Raw genomic sequence first — 23,678 nt, forward strand, 5'->3', positions numbered from 1 at the left:
TTCATAACGAAGACAACAGTGTTGAACTGTTGTGTCACATTGTTCCTCCTAGTCATTCATTAGTTCACCAGAAGAGATAAAAAAAAAAGTTCTTTATGGTTGTGTAGAGTGTGTTTGACGGACATAAAAGCGGATCACATGGCTCTGATACAAGTGCGGATGGGTTTGGCTACATTTTTTTAATGGATTTGAGGAGGGTTAAGACCAGACAATTTTACCGTGGCCCAAAATTGCATTCCTAGATCAATGCTAAGTGAGCAACATTTATCTAAGCTAACATTTCTGCTTTGGTGTCACAGCATGGATTATTATTCTTTTGTTCTGAAGTAATCCTGTAAATTAGGGTTTAGAGTAACATGCAAGAAATGGATACATGTATGTCCAGGAAGCATGAGCAATTAGCAGGTGTAATTAGCATGAATGATTACATCCCCAATGAGGGCTAGGTGTTATTATTAGCATAAATGATTAGTATATGCAAACAGCATAAAAGAAACTGGTGTTAGTGATTCCCAGACTATTTAAAGTGCTGACAGCTACTACTAATGGATTATCTTCTTATAAATTAATTAAGACCAGCCCCCAGCAGTTCATATAATGATAGTCTGTAGCACTACTGTGACCTGTTAGCAGTGTTTTAAAGGTGGGAGTATTGCTAGTGCAAGGCAGCTAGTAGTGTTAGCTATAGAGAATTAGCACACTAGCCTATATGTACCTATTAGGTGTGAAAATACATTCGTTGTGGTATATTCAATGGATTTTTAATCTTCTTTATACCCTTTTAACAAAGTATTTTCAAGTTTTGTTTCAGTTGTACTTCAGTTTTTTGTTTTTGTTTTTACTTCAGGATAAATTGAGCGTTAGCATATCTTAGGCTAACATTCAAAAGGGCTATTACTAACTATTGTCATTGTAGGCTGAAGATTTCTAAGGCAAACTTGGAATCAACATATTGCATCAGTCTAAGTCAGTGTTTCTTTCTTTCTCTGCAACATATCTCTACTATTAAACACTAATTAAAAGTAAGACAAATCCTCAAATGTAGCCTAACATTTCTTAAACAAAGGCCCAGAGTTTGTGTGCTTCATATTTAGGGATGCAAACAGGAAAAGTTAGACATGAATTTAAAATAAAGTATGCTTCAATTAAGTAGTTTGTTCTTGATTTGATGAATATTTACCTTACAAAGAATTGAGAGTTATTAGCGGATCTATTTATACAAGCGCCACAACAACTCGTATTCAGCAAAACAAATCAGCCCGCAAAAGCATCTAAATCAACAAAGAAACATCTGTCTGAAATGTTTTGGAGTTTGATTACAGCACATTTATTTGTCTTTGTTGGAGGCTGTGAAACAATATTTGCTAAAGCCCCTTAGCTCAAAAAGAGAAGAAGATAAAAAAAGGACTGATGACAGGCTTTTCAGGGACAGTTTTGCTGTGGGAGTTGATGCAGCCGAAAATCGACAAGTCTGACATTTATAGCAGATGAGGGCCGACTTCATACTCCCAACTCCACGCAACATGGGGCACAGTGACATCTCTCACATGAATGACAGTCATTTCCAGCACAGCTACATGGATACATATTGTGAAGTTTCAGAGTAAAGGAGTTTGAATAATAAATATCTTGAAGTCGCATCTTTTCAACGAGAACGAGGGAAAATGTATGAATCTGCGGCGCTGTTCTGCTCCTGAAAACTGAATCTATTCATGTGTTTCGTGTTTTCATTTCAAACAAATTACTTGCAAATGCCATACAAGAAACCCGACAATAAAAATGTTCAGTCTGTATAATTACCTGGATAGCTGTGTAAAAAGGTTAACAAGTTTTGATTCACACAGGAAACGAGACATGACACAAACCCTGCATTCATTAAGACACCTGTGAGAGGTTATCAACAGCAAATTTATACAGACTACGAGATTTCTGAACAGTCAATAGATGTGACCTTACAGCTGCTCCCATGGCAAATTGAGCTTGATACATTTCAGACAAAGTTGCAAGCATAGAACCACAGGTTATTAAAATGCAGACAATACAGTCAGCTAAAAAAAAAAAAAAAAAAGAAGGTTTTTCCTCTATATGACACGACTCAAGCAGCAATCATGGACATTTGTTTTCAACAGGTTGAAAAGCCGAGATAGTCGGCCGTATTGTGAGTCCACACCCGTACCAGGGATTACCCGTCAATCAAACCGTTTCCAGTACTGGAGTTTCTTTTGGCTGGGTTGTATCTTGTCTTTGTTTGAACTCAAATTGTATCCAAAGCAGAGTTCAGTTATTCTGCCTCCAATTAATTTTTGAAGCGCTGAGTTCAGGTTTAAGCCAGTGCATTTTTTGTTTTACAATCTCAAACTTAGAAAGGGAACTAAACAAGACGTGCAAATGTTTCAACTGACAAAGTCATTCCTGTGTAAGTATCCAAGGGCAAAAGGGGTCACAGAAAGCAGCTGTACAAAGTTCTGTTGAAAGTGATGCTTGTCAGCACATCATCTTCCCCGCAGATGAAATCATTTATCCCATTATGTTCCTGCACAACAACCAAATGTTCCATCCCTTACTCTCCTCTGCAAGGAGCGAAGGGGGAAAGAATGCGGGGGGAATATTGTCCTCATTAACCTTCGATCGAAACCCTTCTGGAAAGACAGAGTGCTGGAAAAAGAGTTTGTGAATTAAAACTCGTTCAATTGGACTGAAGGCGTCTCCGCTGAGTGAATTTGTTTCTTCTCCTTTCGTTTCAAACTTGAAGGCAATTTGGACTTGATTGGCTTAACTTTGATAGTGAAACCATTCACAATCAATTTTGTAAACTGTTCAGATATTCAAACGCTCGCTGGAAGGTTTAAGGCTTTGGTTACAGAAAAAAAGGGGAGAGTAAAAGTTCACATCTCTTTTATATTTCTAATCATTTTTCTTTTTTTTTGTGTGACTTTCCGCACATACAGAGCACACCGTTCCTAACGCCAGTGTTGTTATTTGCACCGAAAATGTCATCACCCAACCAGGTACCATGAACCTGAATATATTACTCGCTGTATTGACAACACCATTGTTATCGTCAACCATGCAGACTTGACACGTCAAGCCAGATTTCTAGATAGCAGAGCGTCTCCGTCCCCATAATTACACCTTTTGTTTTCAATTTACTCTGTAGATATATGATCATTTTAAAAGGCAGGAATGATAACAATATGCTTGTGTAACAATGCAGACCTGAGCTATAAATCACAGCAGCACACAGCTGATGAGGATACAATCTCGTCCTCTCCTCCGGTTCGGCCTTTTTTGTGCTTTTTAATAAACAGTGCAACACTTAAACTCCAGACAGGCCTTCCCCCTCCTTATCTCCACTTCCATTCTGTCCTCGCTCAATGAAGTCCAGGGTTTACTACTTCATAAAACCATGAGACCTTATAAAGATAACTATCCGTGCAAATATTAGTTTTCTGAGACCCTACTTGTCTCGTAGCCACAGGGCACTAGCTGCTGCTATCTCACGCTGGCAGTAATACCTTGCATGCATGTGCAATTGTCGGTGGATATTTGCTTGCACGGAGGCCCCTTTATGTTCAACGCTCCTTGTGTGCGAGTGTGAAAATCTTTAAGGCATTTCTGTGCGCGCATCTGTGTTTGTAATTTGCGAATGCAGATATCCTTCACAGGGATCTGCTCCTGAATGAAAACACTCTCCTTTGTGTTGCTATTTGTGCTTCAGGACATGACAGGGACAGAATGAAGGACTGTCGAACGAGAGGCAACGCTGCAACTGATCATTCCTATCAAATCATCCTCTGGGCGCAGGTCTGCAAAAATGTGTGACATGCCTCTGCTTCAGTGGATATGTGCCAGTCCGGGCTAAACGAATGATGAAATGAAGCCAGTTGGGAAAAGAACAAAAGAGCTTCCTGAGAGGAGAAAAAAACAGAAAAAAGAAGAAAGAGAGAGAGCGCCATGAATGTCAGGCAAAGTCACAAGAGAGTGCACCATTTCATACAATAGCGATCTCAATCCCACACAGAAGAGAGAACAGAGAGAAGGGGAAAGTTACACTCCAATGGCCATGAAACTATTGATTTCATAGAGAAAGTCTGCAGGAAAAAAAGCGAGCACAACTTCTGTTGCTGCTGACAAGTCTGGGGCCTGATTGTTGTTTTTGTGGCTCTGGCTGAATTCATCCTGTTGTCTTCATATTCAGTGACAGTTTTCGCACCAGCTTGCAAAAAATATCTCCACACTATACTCAGCGGTTTTCCCAAGATGTGACAAATTGTGTATCTGAAGAAGATTCAAGCAAAACAGGAGGTGGGAAGTAACACACGAGGATAACTTTGTTACTTATGTTCAGTGGATTTTTCAGGTACTTGCCTTTTGAGTATTTCATTTTTGACCATTTTAATTTTCTCTTCTGTTATATCATATTCCATAACATACATATTTTATCGGTTTAAAGGCTTTATATGCAATTTTTTTGATCCAGCAGATGTCGCCCTTGAGCACCAGCATGAAACCAAAACAACTCGCGCTGCATTGTTGTGTTAGCATGCTAATGCTAGCGATCTTCATTATGCTCGTATCTTCACACTGCATGTAAATTTACCTGAAATGAGCGTGATCTAGAAACACAGTTAAGCAGTGAGTACAGTATGTTATTCTTCTTTTCTCTAGTCCCTCAATTAAACAACTTTTATACGTGAGGGGAGGAGTCAGCCGGCCATCCCGGCGATGTAAACAAAGTGAAGATAGGACTCTGAAAACTCTGAAAACATCACAGACAGTGGGACTCGGGTGTTACACCCATTGTAGACAGTCATGACTCACAGAGTTATTTTCAGAGGATATACTTGATTTATATTCATAATATAAAGTATATAAGTGTGAAAAATATATATAAAGCCTTTAAGTCGCTTGGTATGACAAATTATTGAAGTGTGGAACATTTTTGAAAACCTTACAACACTCCCAGTCCAACAGAGAGAAAAGCTGATTTTTCAGTATTTTAGGTTTCAGACATTTTTTTTTAAAGATATGTTTTGGGATAGATAGGACAGCTGAAGAGAGACAGGACATGTTGGTAGGAGAGAGTGGGGGGGTGACATGCAGCAAGGGGCCGAGGTCAGATTCCAACCCAAGGCTGCTACGTCTAGGTGTATGGCCTCTGCACATGGGGCGCTCGACATAACCACGAGGCTATCCGGCGCCCCAGAAGATGATGTTTTTGGCCTTTTTTTTTGGCCTGGATTAGAGAGAATGGTGAAAGGGGCAGAGAAATGTGAAAAGATAGTGGGGATGACATGCAGCCCTGAAAGGGTTGGAGCTGAACCTGGGGCAGCTGCTTTGAGGACAGAGCCTCTATACATGGGGCCCACACTTTAACCACTGAGCTGCAGCACCTCAGAGCCCTGACTCATACCCAACTTCTGATCAAGACGTATTCAGTTCCTCTTTGTTTTCTGTATTCAGTTAAACATGTGCTATTGTTGTATTGAGCATGTTCAATGACATCACTCATCAGGGGTCACTCCAGCCTTGTACGTGCTGTGATTGATATGTAGATCGAGCGGCGAGCTCAATGTGACATCATTTCTGTCCCATCAGATTGTGATTGATGACCAAGGTCAGGATCGTGATATTTGACCTCCACTGTGAATGTGCCAGAGAGAGAGCGAGAGAGAGAGAGAGATTAATGCACCTTAATAAACCAGTCACAGCCTCGCCGTTATGGAGTCTGACATACAGTTTCACAAATGGCAGGGGTTAACATGCATCTTTGCAAAAGCTTTGCCCCCGGGCTGTTCATCAAACGGCGTGGGGGTTAGTCGAGCAGGGCATGCTTGGAAAAAAAAAAAAAAAAAAAGTCTCGCGTGACACAATTCCATGAACATACAAGGACATGTTCGGTTTTTAAATCACGCCTTCCAGTCCTTCAAAACGCCATAAAAATACACCGCCGATCCCCGAGTGATTCACGCTGTCACATGTGTCTCCTTAGCATGGAGACTATTGCCCTTTTTTCCAGCAGAGTGTGACACACAGCACAGCTCTACAAACTCAGAAATCAGGGAGGGATACACAAAGGTCACCGGCTGACAGGACTAAGACATATTGCGCTCCCGAGGAATCCTCTGAGGAGTGAGCAACTTACTGATTTCACCCTCCCTGGTTCGCACGTTCGGGGGGGGGACGGCATTAGTATTCAAGGACAACAGTCATGCTTCAGAAGTCATTTGAATAGGGTGAGATTTCTTTGGCTTTCAGGCTTCGTTAATGGAAACTGCTGCAGGCCAAAGCATATGATAAGTTTTATTGCTATATGGCGATGGAGCGACTGTTTGGACATTGTTGTTGGCACATCGATTGTGCTACAGGACGTTCCGAAAAAATCAATATGACTATGTGGAGAAGGATCAGTCACCTTTCTCAAGCAAATGCCTTGATTTACAATGAATGGCAAAACAGAAAAGTTTCCTCCAGTGTTGAAAAAGGGTTCAGATCAGATCTTCAAACGGACGTCTGAATTAATTATTGAGTTTAAAAAGTAGACTTGCCATTCTGATTTCCAGCCTGATGTTTTTATTATTGGAGAGTAGATTTAACTATTTTATCTTAAACTGACCCTCCAGCAGCTGTTAGTTCAGCCACTCCTAAACAAGCTGTTTTTGTGTCGCTTGAAGGCCCCTCTCCCTAAAAGCCAACTTTTTCTTCTGATGGGCGGGAAACCTCAGAACACAGGAGACAAGAACTCTGGTAGGTAGACAGATGAACTGACAACAAAAGGAGAAGAACACTGAGACTAAATAGACACTGGGGTATCAGAAATACAGCTAAAGCCCCTCAAGTGTATAACCACATGACCCTAAATGCGTTAGCTTAACCAACTTAAAGCCTTTATATGCAATTTTTTGATCCAGCAGATGTCTCTTTTGAGCACCAGCATGAAACCAAAACAACTCGCGGTGCATTGTTGTGTTAGCATGCTAATGCTAGTGATCTTCATTATGCTCGTATCTTCACACTGCATGTAAATGTACCTGAAATGAGCGTGATCTAGAAACACAGTTAAGCAGTGAGTACAGTATGTTATTCTTCTTTTCTCTAGTCCCTCAATTAAACAACTTTTATACACGAGGGGAGGAGTCAGCCGGCCGTCCGGGCGATGTAAACAAACTGAAGATAGGACTCTGAAAACTCTGAAAACATCACAGACAGTGGGACTCGGGTGTTACACTCATTGTAGACAGTCATGACTCACAGAGTTATTTTCAGAGGAGATACTTGATTTATATTATATTTAAGTGTGAAAAATTGCATATAAAGCCTTTAAGTCACTTGGTATGAAAAATTATTGAAGTGTGGAACATTTTTGAAAACCTTACAACACTCCCAGTCCAACTGAGAGAAAAGCTGAGTTGGCATATCGCATATAAAGCCTTTAACAAGTCAATCACATGTCTGAAAAGTGGGTTTTTATAATTTTTATAAAGCTTTCCTGCTCTCTAATATCCAAAAACCAATCAGTTGAATCAGAAGAATAGTTTGTCTTCTAACCTAAATATACTTTGTTTTAAGTTTCAGTTCAATTTGAGTAGCAAGCAAGATGCTGAGATTACATTGGACAAATGGTCAGAAATTTGTTATGAAAGTCACGATTTTAATCACAAAAGCAAAATACAAAACTAATTTACTGTATTGTATTTTGTATTGTCAGTATCTTTGCCCTTCAGGAAGTTATTCTGCCCCCAAGTGGCCTCAAAAACAACACAAAAAGACGTTGGGTCAGATTTTAGCTTAAAAATACTTGGTTAGTTACTCGAGTAAATTGTTGTCCTCCACTGACATACTTGATAAAACATTAATCAAATATTGTTATTTTATCATTTTAAGTGTTTTGTTTAACTTATTCAGTTGTTAATAAGTTTATAATGATGACGGCGTAAGAACAAGGTGAAGCTCCACATATCACCTCTGTCCAAAAGCAACGTGTTTGAAGTGCGGATAGACACAAACTCACAGCACATACAGTCCTGCACACAGAAATAACTCAGTGAATCATGAGCCCAGATGTTAGCTGACTGCCAAGACAAGGTGCGTTCACACATGGAGCGTTGTCTTTCATCTCCCCCCCCCCTCCCCTCCTCACGTGTATGCTGTGTCAGAAAGCCTGAAGGGGGAGCAAATGAGATGAGCCCCACATGCTGCCAGTTGGCTTCATCAGAAAGGTGAGAGAGAGAGGGAGAGACAGAGAAAAGGAGAGGCGAGGGAAATCGTGAGAGAAGACAGCACAGGAGAGGAGAGAAGGTGAAACTTGTGAAAAAGAAAGGAGAGAAGAACAGCAGGTTAAGGGGAGGCAGAAGGAGGGGAGGCATGGTGAGACGGGGCGTTCACTGACAGATTGCTGCTAAGTGAGACACTGAGATGCACGCACTACACTGCAGATGACGTTTGGAGTTTTTAAATGAAGAGCAGCGGTGTGCAGAGCCTCACTGCTTTTACAAAGAAGTTGAATTCAGTGTTTGTGCCTGTGGACCGTAGAAGAAGATCCTTTAAGTTTAGTCAGACAAAACCAGGTAGAATGTGTATTTCCATCACATATACCTGCAGGAACAGATTTTAAGACTACTTTTGAAACTTGGAAACCAATGGCAAAAACAAAGTCATGACCTTTTTGGACGATTTAACAAACGTTTGCTTGATCAGCAACCCAAGTTAACATTCATTCGGGTTTGTTTCCTGTTCAGCTGGTGTGTATAGCCTTTATTTATTGGTCTGATTTTGGTGTCTACCAACTCCTTGGGAATTATCTGGCGGCAAACTGTGACTAAAACTACACAAGAAAATCAGCAGAAAGCAACTTTATATAATGTTACGCAAACACGGTTTGACCATTAAACCAGTTTTAATCTATTATCTCTAATCTTCCTTTGCAGAAGCCTTAATATGTAGTCTGACATGCACCTCTTCATAAATGTAACTACATGTTACTGTGATTGGTCCACTGGGTAGCATTATATTTCTTGCATTTACAACATTTTGGGTATCACTGCCATATTTTTTTAATTCTGTGGTAGAAAAAACACTAGATCCTTCTTTATCAGCTTCAACTCCCAACATAATACACCCAGTTTCAGTTGCCATGGTTTCCTGTGCCCAAACAAGCAAATAAAGTGACAGAGCCGGAAAATGGAGATACGTGCATAGAACTCAAAATGGCAACTTGAGACTGTGTGCAGAGCTACACAGAAACACCAACACACAAGTATGCAGTGGTCACAGCGTATATTTAATGCAAATTAAGAACGTTTATTAGAATTTAGTATACTTTAAACCATATGTACATACAGTAGCCTTGGATCAATGGAGCAATCTGTCAGTTGTTTTAGACAGATGATGTTGGTAAGCAGTGTGAGAGATATCTGCAAAAACTTAACTTCAGTCCAACTGTTTTCCACTTCACCTCGACTTTTTTTGTGTGAAAACAGACATTCAGCTCTTGTGTATCTTCTTGCTTTTCAAAACCAAAACACAGAGCAGAAATAGGAAGAGGTTTGGGTGGGAAAGCAGCAACATCCTCTTTGTGACATGAACGACAAAATGCTAAACATAGCATCTTTAATTTGTGTTCTCTGCTGCAATGTAAGCGCACACACACGCCTATTTACCTCAAATGAACCGATTAAGCTTTGCTGCTGAGCTGATGAAACTTGGCATTACAGCAGTATATATAACTGTGATGACAGCAGACTCATGCTGGGTAAGGGTGGAACTGATCAATAAGTGATGCTAAGCAGATTATGTCTCTTCAGCTACAATGAAACATGAAGGTCTTCATATTTGGTTTCTTTAATACAAAGCTGTCATGTTGTTCTTGTCTTTGAAATAACATGAAACAATCACATTTCACCAGTTTGCATCTGTATATTTCACATCTTCCATCCAAAGAAAACCCATGATATTGTACACAAACAGCTAATTACTGTTAACACAAACGGACTATGAGCTTTTATTATACTATATTGGGATTTATTCCCCGAGATAAACTGCATTATCCTTCTTATGATATGCAGATTTAAAAATAGTTTTATTGATTGAAATATTGTACACGCATTCAAGTACTCTGGTCGAGAAAAATTCCCGCTTCCTTATGTAGCGGTCTTTGATGTAACATCTGGTGTCTGTCACGGCGGCCGCCTCGACAAGACACGTCCCGCTTCAACTATAAAATTACAGATTTCTCCGGCTTTGATAACTGTTGGAAATATTTGAGGTAATGTAACAAAGAAAGAATGTAAAAAACAAATATAACATACATTAGGTTTTGTCAATTTTTTATTAATTTTGATATTTTAATGTAAACATTGTCATACAATTCTACACTTTGTACATTTAAATAACATTATAATTAGCTAAAATTTGCTGTGTTCTATCTCTCATAAGAAAAATGACGTTATCACCCGTTTCCTAAAAAAGATATGGGTAAGTGATGTTACAATGTTGGTATCATAATGTTGTGGTTAGATAAATCTGATATGTTTTTTAACCAGACTGAATGCACACACTGATTTTCCAACATGGGATTTGCATGCAGTAATTATTGAAACGAGAGGAGAAATGTGACACTTTTAGCTGCAGTGTAAACATCTTCAGCACATACACTCACGACAGAGAAACTATTGTGTTTGAAAAACATCACAGCCGTGAGGCAGCGGGCGTCTTTCGGCAGCATTTGTCTAAACATTGTGTATGTGTCCTCATTAGGACCAGGGCTTTCTGGGATATTTACCCGCTCTGTGTTGGTGATTGTGTTTTTATTCGATCGCCGTCCTCCAGTCACAACCGCTTTCCCTCACTCTGTGTGAGCCCGAGCCCCGCTGCGACACTGATTTCCCGAATAGTGTTTGTGTCACAGTTCCTGGGAGTCCTGTCCCTCTTCACAAACAGACATGATTCTCTTTTCCAACAGCCCTAATGGGTCCCCTGTTTTCGTCTCGTCTCAGCACCCGGCAGCGGTCTTTACTAGTTCCTCTTTGGGGATCTTTTGTTTTTGTAGTCTTTTTCCTGCGACGGGAATATGGAGACGTTGAGATTTTTGCATCTCAGTCCGCTGTGTTCTCAGGCTGTGATGGATGTCATGTTTCCTCTGGAGGTTTTTGTTTATGACAGTCACTATCCATTTCAGTGCATATCGCCACTGCACAGTGTGCTGTTACGTAATGGGCCTGTTGTTTTACGCAGAATTGATTTATACACCTTTCTGTAATGGAATTTCTGTGTGTGTGTGTGTGTGTGTGTGTGTGCTTTGTTTTGTTTTCAGGCCATGCTTGTTTTCTGCTCTGACCTCAGGTTCTAATGCAGAATGAGATGTTATCCCCAGACATAATGAAGTTGCTGTAACAGCTTGCCAGCCTGTCTGTGCTGACATTTGTTGTAGGTTTAGCCCTCTGGCACCGTTCGGAGGCAACGTTAAGCACAATGCTTTCTCGTACACAGCAGAAATATCCATCTTGTGCAGGACTTAGACGTTTAAATGAGTCTTAAACTTCCCCTCCCAAAGCAGGGGTAAGGTGATTTCATTTTGTGTTTGTTTGGTTTGTCTCTGGGGACAACAAACTAATCCTGTCCTGAACCTGTATGTGTATAAAGCTCTAATGGAAAAATCATGTCCTGCTTTCTCTTCACTAGCTAATGTATTGTATTGTGCTTTATTTGGCTCTGCTGTTCATCACGTCTACTGAATCTAACTAGTCGCAAACTTGAGGCTTGTCACAAACACTAATTGTCCTAATCCTCAAATCTGTGGTGTCAATATGATTATTTTACTGCTCCAATCGTGTCAGAGATCTCCCTGACCTCGAACAGTGAATGATGCTAAGGTCTCCTGTGTTTAAAAAACCTGGTGACGATATTGAAAATAGTCTAGTGTGCAGCCAGACTTAACCATATACAGGGGTGCAAACTTGTCACCTTTCGGCAAAATTTGCCGTTTTGGATCCCAATTAGGTAATTTGTGTGATTCATTTAGATCTGCAATAAAAATATTTGGAGGGGGGGGTAAATCTGCGACGTGAGCTGTCATGCTTCTTGCGGCCGGCGAGCACGGTCCCGCGAACGTTAAGTCATTTCTGATTGCGGTCAGAGCGCTCTGATTGCTCAACACGGCCTGAAGAAAGTACTTCCGGGCCCTGCAGCCAATCATTGCAACGCGGTTGGCACAAACCCGTCCGCGTGTGGTGAGGTGTGGAGCTGGCCGCTCAGACCCTCCGCGCCCGCGGACCATTCTCGCGCCGACCGCGATTGCGCAATATCGCCGTGCCGACCGCAAGAAGCATGAAACCTGATTCAATGAGTCGCAATGTGCAGCACATGGCCAATTTACATAACGTTAATTTCCCGTGAAAACACTGTGGAAAGAGTCGAAGTCTGGCTAGCAAGCCAGCCTTTCTGTTAAACATCCTGTCTCATCACATTTACCGTTTGGTAGCCAAAGGTTAAGATGTTGAGAGAAATGTGTGCTAGTTTGAAGGTAACTTCATCCAGCTTTCTGGTTCATTATTATCTCAGGCAACATTAAAGTGACAGTGTCAACACATGTAATAAGAGAGGGAATATAAACTTAATGAGAATCAGCAGGAGCAAAACATCAGGTTCATATATTGATAATGTTACATATTTTATGATAGAAGATATTTGACAATATTGTGATACTTGATGACTGTATTATGTTCTCTCAGACTCTGCTCTGAGAGCTACTTGCATAGTGACTCTCCTTCACATCAGCCCTTAGTGGACCATGGTAAGCCCTGTTCTGCAAATTCATCCCATTTATAAAAAAGGACTGAAGGTTGGGAGCACGGGTTTTTCATGTTTCACTGAAGCTTTATCAAAAAGTTAAAACAGAACATAGATATAGACAAGCAATTGTGTTTTTCTTATTGTTTGCACTGCTTCTTTAGTCTGAATGCTAAAATCGTCTGTAAATTCACAATTTAAAGCTGATATTTAAAAAAAAAAAATATTCGTCCCATGTCACCTTTTTCATCCCTGATGAGTTTGCACCCCTGCATATAGTGCTCGGAAAAAAGACACTGGGCGCTGCGCTTTTAGGCTAGGCGGCTGCTTTCTGCTACAAAGATCTCTCCTCATTGAAAACAATTGGATGAAGACGCTGGTGCGCAGAAAAAGTACGCTAGGTGGACACGGTGCCTTAGGGCCTACATGCAGAGTCTGTGTACACCGCTGTTTGTGAAATGTGTGCCGGTGGCTACAGCTATCATCACAGGCATAATGCGTGAGGCAGAAACTCAATTGAGTGAGACAGATTTAAAATGAGTGTATTCCAGCTATCAGAGGTATCTCATCACGGTTCTTGTTAATGCCTTGACTATAAACACAACAGATGATCTGCAGATTGTTGACCCTTCAGCTGCTCCACCTGCAGCACTCTGTGAAATGTTGTGTAAGTCACAGGCAGCTCAAGACGGTGAGCTTCAATTAGAAGTTACAAGCAGATAGCTTAGACAGTAGGCTGCTAGCTAACAGGCTATTTACCGTCCCTTCAGTTGCCTGTGTTGATTGTCAAGTGAGTTTGTATGATAACAAAAAGCTTGTTCATCTAGTTTTAACACATTGTGAATCTGAAGGTACAATACAGTTAAACATTATATACAGCCAGATTGCTTTTATCAGGTTGATATTCTCCAAACACACATCCCCCACTACTGGATGGCGAAGTACAAAATTAGCCGGTCCCCCATGGCTACAGGTATTTTCAAGCGGGCAAATAATACACCTTTAAATGTGAGTATTTGGTTTAGAAAAGCTGTTAGAAATGAAAGGGACCTTGAAGAGGCCTTGAAGATTCAAAGTATCTTAAAAAAAAAGTAAAATGATGTTTACTAACAACCTAGTTCTGGTATAAAGGCTGATTTTGCTAAGCGGCAGGGGTGGTGCTTTGTAATAAAAGGAAAGGTTAAGGGTAGGAGCAGCTGGGGATGCATCTCTGTAGACCAGACCATCACATTTCAGATGGCCTGAGAAGTTTATGAAGGCTGAGTCTGTGGGAAGTAAATCTTTTCAGTGTGTTTTTGTAATAGAAGAGAAAAGTGGGTGGATGTACAGTGGTCACAGTGGAGCCCATGTCTAAGTGAGTTCTTATGAGTTGTTGCATATCGAAGTTGAAGGTGAGCAATCCAGTGTTACGTGTGTTCTTTACAGAATAAGCAGGATTCATATATTTCTTTCTCCATGTAATTGCAGGAAGTTTTTACAGGAAGCAAGAAACTTATTTTTTTACAAACTTTTTCTTCCCTTTCACCAGAAAAAGTGAGGTGCCTCTGTGCACTTCACCTCTAAGGAGTTTAAATAAAAAACCAACAGTAGACAGCAAATCAGTGCTACTTTGGAGACAACCGAAGGGCAAATGTCTGTCTCTCTTTCAATGTCAGCATTTATTTGCTCTGCTTGTTTGTATGTGAAAGTTTTGAGAGCTCATGTCCAGTCCCCGTTCACCAATGATGTCTTTAGGATGCCCGAGGAAACAGATCCCTGATGAGCACCAGGGTCCAAAACTCCATGAGATCCAAAGTGTTCAGTTTGGATATCTCTGCTCCAGAGGGACCTGTTTCAGAGGGTCCTCAGACCCCTTTTGCTTTGAAATATCATTAATAATACTGACGGTGGATCCAATGCCACCAAAGAGTAAGCACTTTCCAACAGTATTTGTTTCTCTGCAAAATCTATACAGTATCTAAACGTTATCTGCAGTATAAAACATGACAGTAATCATTTCTTTGTAATGTTACAAATAATACATATAACATGTTTTTTTTCATTCTGAAAGCACTTTTCATTGACCTTGTGCAAGCAACGATTTGCAATCAAACACAATCGAGCAGAAGCGTTGAGTTGGGTATCTGTATCTGGAGTGAAAGTTTATCATAAAGTGCTCTCATCAAACTGCAAACATGAAAAGGAACCACGTGTGTTCGCCCTTTCAGGAGGCAACATGATCTGAATGCTGCTGCTTTGAACATGCACTTGTTTCAAGAGGGGAAATAATAAATAATGGAGGCTTGTAGCTCATGTTGGGAGTGCGAAACAGGGTGGGAAGGTGTCACATCGAGCATTAGCGGTGGGCGCAGTGGGTCAATTACAGAGCAGTGTAGTGATGAATATTCCAGCACAGCACAGCGCAGAGGCCTAAGAAACAACAATGTTGCCGGTAACTCGTCTGTCCTGCTAAACTGCCGTTTCCCCCCTGGTAGCCTTGTTTTTGCACGACAACAAGAAGCCCTACCTTCCCGTCGACCCCATATATCCACAGCGGACTCTGCGGACTGGAGAGTAAGCTGATGGAGTTGTCAGTCTCCGGCACATCACACTTGATATGGCTTGAATGCAGATGAGCAGATGACAAATTGCTTTTTGCCAGAAGGTTCAGCTGGAGGTAGGAGCCCCAGGTTCACTCCACAACAGCGGCGAGGGGGGGGGGAGAGTGATTTATAAAGAGGCAAAGACACGTCTTTGTCGAGCTGTGGCATTGACAGGCGCTTCATCAGCGTCCAGATTGGGTTTCATGGTCAACTAGAAGGCACTGATGCGGCTAGCAGAGATTGGCACCATCTTACTCATTGGCTTGCTCTGCCTCTCGTACTGCTGTTTTGGACTGGCAAACACTTGGAATCAGGCAGAGAGCAAGTGACAAATCCAGAGATAGTCAGCCCTTGAAGTGGGTTTGGAAGTGTTTTTATTTTCTTATCAACAAATCCAGTTTACAGACTGAAACTACACTTGTTCTCTATGTTCTGGGGATGTCCCAAGCGACTGATTTCCTAATCAACTCAACAGAACTTTATATTCAGACATGTCAACAAGTCTTAAGATAAGAAAACAGTCAAAAGTGTTAAGGACAATTTATGTAACACGGTAAACATGGAATATCAGTGTCAATAAAGTCGAATTTGTGGACACTTTAGCAGTGCCAGCCTTCAGTCCTGCTTGCAGGTTAACGTTTAGACGCCTGTGCTGAAAGTGGTTATGCATTGCTCTGGTGGATTTGCAAATTTAACCTGACACAGCCTGCACACAACTTTACCTCTATTTTATAGATCAACATACTGCCAAACTGCACTGCCCCTATGAGATACCATAAGTCGACAGTGCTTGCTTACATCCAGGTAGTAGAGCAGGGAGAAATGTCCAAATTATCAGGGCTACAGCGAGTCTTTAGCTATAGGCGTGGCTAATAGCCATAGAGGTAGCTGCGTAACAGCTTGAACACAATATGTGACCAGCATTGACGGCCAACAAAGTTATTGATAATGTGTTTAACCAACTAGTAATTCTGGTACTGACTTTTAAGGGTAGCACTGTTCAATCAATCGCACATCCTTAGTTTGCACTGTTGTCTAAAGTCCTTTGAAAATAAAGGTAAACTTGGCTGCTAATGTACAAAAAACCTGTACTTCACATGCTGTGTTACTCTTTTTTAAACACATCCCCTGCAAATCGCCATCGGGACCGTTGCTTGTTTAACCCATGCACTCTCTTCGTCTTTAAATACTGAAACATTTTCAGAGTGTTGTTCTGTAGATGCTCTAAAATTCTGCAAGTTTTGGTCAAACCTGATCCAACAAGTTCCAGTTTCAAAAGGCAGTAACCCTCAGGCAGGTACTTTCAGTGATTCAAAGTGTTCCTAGATCTGAATTTGGGCCCTGGTCACCGTAGTGGAACATTGAGTTCCTCCTAAAGGCCGCTAGTCCCCTGCAGTAGAAACACACTTAAAAAGTACAGCGAGACAAATTCTTATGAGGACTTTTTAATGATAAACAGACCCTCTTTTTTTTACTCTGAATGTGCTGAGTTACATTTTGTGACGTATTTTTTCCGTTTTCTTTGCCTATAATTGAAACTGTGGACTTTCATTAGGAGGGAAATTGCTGGCTGGGTGAATGCTGAGTTTGAATGAGTCCAAAGAATAAAAAAGGATGTGATGGACCACTGCTGGAGCAGACAGAGGAAACGAGACAATGGCAAGCCAGAAGGGTAATAAACAACACAGACCGTTCATCATATCATAGTGAAGAAGGATGCTATAATACTTGTCAGTCGAGAGTCTTTGGTTTTCAGCTTTTGATGAAATTTGTTGATAATGATACGATTTCAAAAAAGCAAATAATGATCAGCTTTGTTTTTCAAATCGCGAGTGTGTTAAGTCTTTTTTTTAAGGAAAAAGTAGTTAAACACAACATCTGTGAGTGACATTTTTTGCCGGCAGCGCTAAACCTTGAAAACCACAAACAGGGAGAATAAATAACTAGCTTGCTGCGTTATACTTGCACCACCATGTTCTCCCTTCTGCCTTTTTTTTTTTTTCTTTTTTAGCCATGTGATTGACTGGGATGCGAAGCGGGAGCGAAAAGTGGTTTTGAGACAGCATGAAAAGAGATAACGACCACAGAGATTGGGGTAGATATCCAAAGTGAGCGTTCATTTGTCACTCATCAAGTCTGCCTCCTGCTGCGAGTCTGGAGGTAACGTCGTGGTGAAAGAGGGAGCACTTTTAAGGACACAATCTCCGCACACTGGAAGAGGATATTAGAGTCCTTGTTAATGGAGGAGTGTGGATCATAATGAACAAAGGGGAAATAATGATTATCATTAATGGGCTTGGGGGAGGAGGGCGAGTCAATGGGAAGGCTTTTCATTCGCCTCTTTAGGGCCACTGAAGAGTGATGCGTCTCTCAGCAGACTGTTGTTAATGTGCCATCAGGGGCTTCTGCAAAGCTACTGCAATGAATAATAAGTTTAATGATGTTTGTTCTCTGTGATGACACATCTACAGTGCTGGGTAACTACTCTGTATTAAACCAGCACTCAACATGCAGGCACCCAACCCTCTCCACTTCACTCTGCATCTTTGTAATTCATCGTGGTGCGCAGGAATATATTTCATGCTGTAATATTTCCCTCAAAAATTGATTCTTTCTCTCACAAATTTATAGATGATTATGATTCCCCCCCTCCCTCTCTCTCTCTCTCTCTCCCTCTCTCTCTCTCTCCCTCTCTCTTCTTTACTGTCAGGGAGCTGGCAGTGTGAGAATAAATGGCTTCTCATTTCATTCTAAGTGCCATGAATTCCAAATAATATGACCTTTTTAATATGCCCTCCCATTCCACCGCTTGCATGATGGTCCAGCAGGTTTCTGAAAGGTGCAATTGACAGGTGGGCACAATATGGCTCAGTTTGGACGGGCACTCTTATTGAAAACCCTCTTTGAATAACAATGAGTCTGAGTCTCCAAATGTCCTCCTCAATCCAAAGCGTAGAAGTCAATTGATAGAGTAATTCCCCACTAACTAACTTACTCGTGTTAGTTATGCTGAAATATGGTCAGACGGATTCATGCGAGGGATAAGGTGGTGTTTTCCTCAGAGAAGACTGTTCTCAACTTGATTCAATTCAAACACAAACCAATTTCCATATCAGCATTTGCACAGGAGGGTTGAGAGAAAAAAGTGCACGCCATATTTTAGTTACAATAAAATACAAAGAATTTCACCGGCTCAAAATATTTGTTCTCTTTATTAATACACTTCATATTATAATGTGTAATTAAATGATGTTAAATGACTATCCAATAAAAAATGTGGCTGAACCCAATAAAGCTACAGGGTTTTCTCTCAGACAAAGCAGGGGCTCATCTCACACATACATGCTTCTCTAGCAGCTCCAAACTTTAACTAATACTTTTGACACTCTTAAAAGAAGCCTCCTTCAAAGGAAACCACACTCCCACTGAATATCTAATATCCCAGCTGCTATTTACACCGACTGTAGAGGCAGCTAACAACACATGTTTCAGCTCATGTGCAGGAACATCATGTAACATTTGCTCCGTAAACAACACGTTCTCACTCTGACTCATGTGGGTACACCTCTCGCTTCAGTTTGGCACTTGCATGGTTCAACAATCAAGCTACAGCATTCATAAAACATTTGATTCACACCTGTGTGAAAGCCGCTTTTTTGTTCGAGCCATCCTTGACCCTCTGACCTCCAACGCCTGCTTATTGCTTAAAACAACACTTCATCCTTCAGCTGACTTCAATGCAACAGCAAAACAGGGTCATAATCTGACCTATCTGACCAAAGTGCTGTATGCGTCTACTTAAGATTGTGAGCAGGCCTCTTTTAAACACATTAAAAAGAAACCTATTCCACACTATCTGTAAAGGAAAGAGAGAAGCTCTTCTGGTAACTGCAAGATGGATTTGTAATCACAACAAATAAAAAGTAAAGTGTTTTTGTTGGGGAACACACAACCCATAAAACTATATAATCATGGATCTTTTATTAACATTGCCATGAGCTATAATAAAAGATCCATGACAATATACTTTTATGAGCTGAGGGTGTGCGTTCACAAACACAAATGCTTGTGCTGCATTTTTTTCCTACCTAACTTAGTTTACTAAACAAACACCAAGCTGCCATCGCTTCATATTGCTTCATGAAGACATACAAATATGGCGCTCTCTTGGACGGCTTAAACCAAGATTTCCATTGGCAATTTTCCACAAGTACTAATATGTTAAACTCGGTCGCTCAACATGCAGCAGCATCAATGGAAAACCAACTTCAGGTTTGAGACCAGAACAGGATGGGAACCATTGACTGTTCAAGGGCAGGCTTTTGGATTTAAAAGTTCAACCAATGCAGACCTGCCTTCAGGTGCATTCTCTCTAAAGGCCAGGTGGGGGAGACTATATAGTAGTGGTGTCTTTACTTACAATTTAAAGTACTTTAAATAACTACATTTTTATTATCCCATACTACCTTTTAGAAGCTAATGATGTTCCTTCTAGTTGTATTCAGTCAGTTACTATGTAGATTAATGATAGAAGACATAATAAACAGAATGAAATTGATGACATTTTATCTTAAATTAAAAGTAATTTAAGGTTACAAAAAAGAAAAGGAAAAGAAAATTAAGTTACTGATATGATGAACAAACAACCTGCTTTCAAGATCTACAAGAAAAGAATAGGCAGTAAATAAAGCATCATGTCACAGTTGAGAGCAGTTTCACAGTGTTGACATTTAAAGTGTACCTTCACTCAGCTGTCTTCACATCATTACTCCTTTCAGCACTATATCAACATCAATCTCCTGTTTGTTTACCCTCATTTGTCCGTCATATTTTCCCTTTACAGTAGGGAGTCATTTCTGTTTTCTTCTGCTTACAGAACAGTATTTCCTTTTTTGAAACAACATGCAAATGTCCTTTGATTCTGTAACACCTTCCTGTATACCGTGGGAAAATAGACTTTCTTGAGTAGTGGTCAAACTGGGGCACTGCAGGGTGACTTATGCAGGGGTGGCATGAAGTTTATTGTGGACACGCGCAAATGAGTCATTACTTACCCTTTCTACCTGTCTTGTAATATTTATGTTAACAAATTACATAACGTGTGTTAACTATGCATACAATTGTATTGATTGGAGAAACCATAACAGAGTGGCAACTATACATTTTCTGAGCTTAAGTCTTAAAGGGCTCTAAAAGAAGATTTAGCTGCAACTAAATTTGGAATAATTGACGAGTCGAAAAAGGTGAATCAATTGCCAACTCTTTTTGTTTGAAATGTATCAACGATTTGAGTCTTTTTTTTAAAGAAAAAGATAACTTATTTATTAGAAAATCATGCCACTCAACAAAAAAACCTATTTTATGTAAAATGAAAATATTACTTAAAGTGTACAAATCCAACCATTTCATTTTTTGAGTGTACTTTCTTCACTCTTCATACTCTATAGACCCTCCATATACATGTTTTCCTGTCTGTATGAGCAGTCACAGCCAGTCCGTAAATGAATGAGCTGTCTGTTTAATGGTAACCATGGAAAGACCGCCTTCAGTCAAGCTGATAAAAGGCTGCATCATAATGCTCCCTCACCATAGTGTCTGCTCACAGAGTAAAAAAACAAAACAAGGGGTTAACTTAATTAACCTCGTAGATGTGCTTACCATGCTGGAGTTTCTATAGACCCAACTGGATGACTGCTGGCTTTAATTGGCCACAGCAAGCCGCTGTACATAATACGCTGATGCTTTGAGTTTAAAGGGGCGCTGCTGACGCGCTGTGTAAACATGGAATAACATGCTAATTAATTGATTGTGCTGATTATAATTACAGGAGGAATCTAGATCAGGTTGGTTAAAGAGTTTCTGTTCGAGGACGGATATTTTCCAGATGAAAAACTGAATAAAAATGTAAATGTTGGAAGATAAATGCATGGTCTGGTTTGTTTTTAAACTGTGGACTTAAATTTTCCTCTTTTTTTAACTCTCCAAATAATTATTTTTGAGTTCGGAAAACTTGATATTTCATCATTTAGGATAAAAAAAAACATTTGTGGGAAATAGGAAAAAACACAAACATTACCCTTCCAGTGTATTAATGAAAAGAAAACAGCTGTTAATTATGCCGACGTCCAGTTTGTGTATATGCCAGTGTGTTTTGAGGTTAAATACATCAACCAGCCACACCAGCATCATTCATACTGTGAGAGAAATCAGCGTTCTCCTGCTCAGACGGCCTGTCACACTGTTTCCACATACTGGTCAGCATTGATCGAGAGGTTTATGATGCAGAACCATCCCAGCCTGAGAAGTGTTTACAAGGCTGTTAGCAGAAGTTGCTGATCGGGCCTGACTGCCACTTGACCACTGGATGGTAACGTGGTGATCACCCTGTCAGTGTAGAGAAGACTTTTACAAAGCACTATTACTATGGTGAGGGTGTTCACGGCTTCATCTTCCAACTTAAAGGTACAGAACAGTTTCCTTGTAAACACATTTTCTAATGGCATTCAGACCAAAAAATGCATTATGTATGTCCTTATTTTCTATAATTTAATTCATTTATTTTATACTATTCAAGCTTATTTATAATATTTTCTTTTCTTAGGGAACATTTTAAACATTTTCAGCATGGGGAAGGCGAACCTGCAGATAAGATTTTGCCTATTAGCTTTAAAAGGCTGCATACTTTACATCCATGTTCGCTTGTTAGCACACATCCCTCTGTTAGCTCATCAATGCGTCTCTTACCCCCATCTGTCAATAAGTGGATTGATATGGAATCATTGTAAAGACTCGACATGGAGCCAGTGCTCTTTTTCCTTGTGAGCATGCTAAGAGACAAATAGAAGAAGCAAGATGCTAATTTTCATCTTGCTATAGCTTCACTTGCATGGTAAACTAGCTGCACATAAAGAGCCTAAACTTTCTGGAGATAGCAAGAATGCTAATTTATATCCACAATACGTCCAGCATGGTGGACAAATAAAAACGTTCCAGTGGACAAAATAAGTGTACAAAAAGAGTATGTAATCAGACAAAACTAGAACATTTGCAACATTTCAAGTCAAGATGATAACAGTTCTGAATTAACTTGGAAATTGTTGGGTATGGTTGTTAGCTTTTTGCAGGCACGTTGTTGCTAATCTGCTACTGTGTGCAGTTGCACTGTGCTCAAAGAATTAAGCCCTCTCCTTCTAATGTGTTTTTAAAAAAAATGTTCTAATGTTAAAGTGTCAAGTAATACAAGTTGACCTTCGTGCATGTATAAAAGACGAGTTCTTAACATCTAAGAAGCATGAAAGCGTTTTAAATACTGGAATAAAAAGGGGGATTGTAGAGTGGAGTGCTGCCATTCACACAAACACACGTGTGTGAGTGCTGTTATGTGTTTTTACTCTAATCTCACAGAGACTGATAACAGAGGCTGGCTGCTTGAAGTGAGGAAAAGATTAGTCAGCTTTGATATTCATCTACACTCTTCCATCATCTTAAGCCGAGCCGGACAAAGCGCCCTGAATGCTAACACGCTCGGGCCACATCTAGACCCTGCTTTTCCATGAAATCGAGTTCAAGTGAGCCCACACGAGTCCCATCATGTGTGCCCCTTATAATGTACCCACTAGATGCATGTGCATGTTTGACTTTTGGTATTCGGGTGCTGCATGGAAATGCTTTGCAGCTCGCTTTGCTTCAGCCTCAGAAACTGGAGGCCGGACATGTAAAATGCATGATCTGTTTAATCAAAGCACACATACAGACGAGTGATGATGCTGTCAATCATCATGCAGGAGTGGAGGAAAACATATACCATATGTTCACATGTAAAAGAAGTGTTGTCTTCTATTTGTACTTAATATGTTTGTCACTGAATCAGTTGCAACATTTCTGCGAGTTTTGGCTGAACTCTCTTTGCTCTGAGAGCTTCATTGGATTTATCTACAGCCAAAGACAAAAGCGTCATGATGACAGCCACTCTGGTGAGCTAAGGCATTTTTTATTAACTCAAACTCTCAGTATTGTGATTCGTGTTCTTGCAAGCTTATGCATCTCATACATAGTCATAAATGTTCTGCATTTCCTTCTGTTATTCTTCCGTGTCAGCTGTCAAAGTTCAAAGCCTTTGAAACATTTCCCCGAGTCTCTTTGAAGAAATTTAAATTTTACATGCACTGTTGATTTAAATGCAATCAGACAGAATATGGCTGCGTTTGCACAACAAAGGGAGAACTGTTACGAGCCGAGTAAATACAGTATACGTCCATGAAAAAACACCAGAAGAGAGTTGAAATTATTGCGCTTGAATAATTCATGGCT

Source organism: Labrus mixtus, chromosome 19, assembly GCF_963584025.1.
Source record: "Labrus mixtus chromosome 19, fLabMix1.1, whole genome shotgun sequence".
Taxonomy (NCBI): domain Eukaryota; kingdom Metazoa; phylum Chordata; class Actinopteri; order Labriformes; family Labridae; genus Labrus; species Labrus mixtus.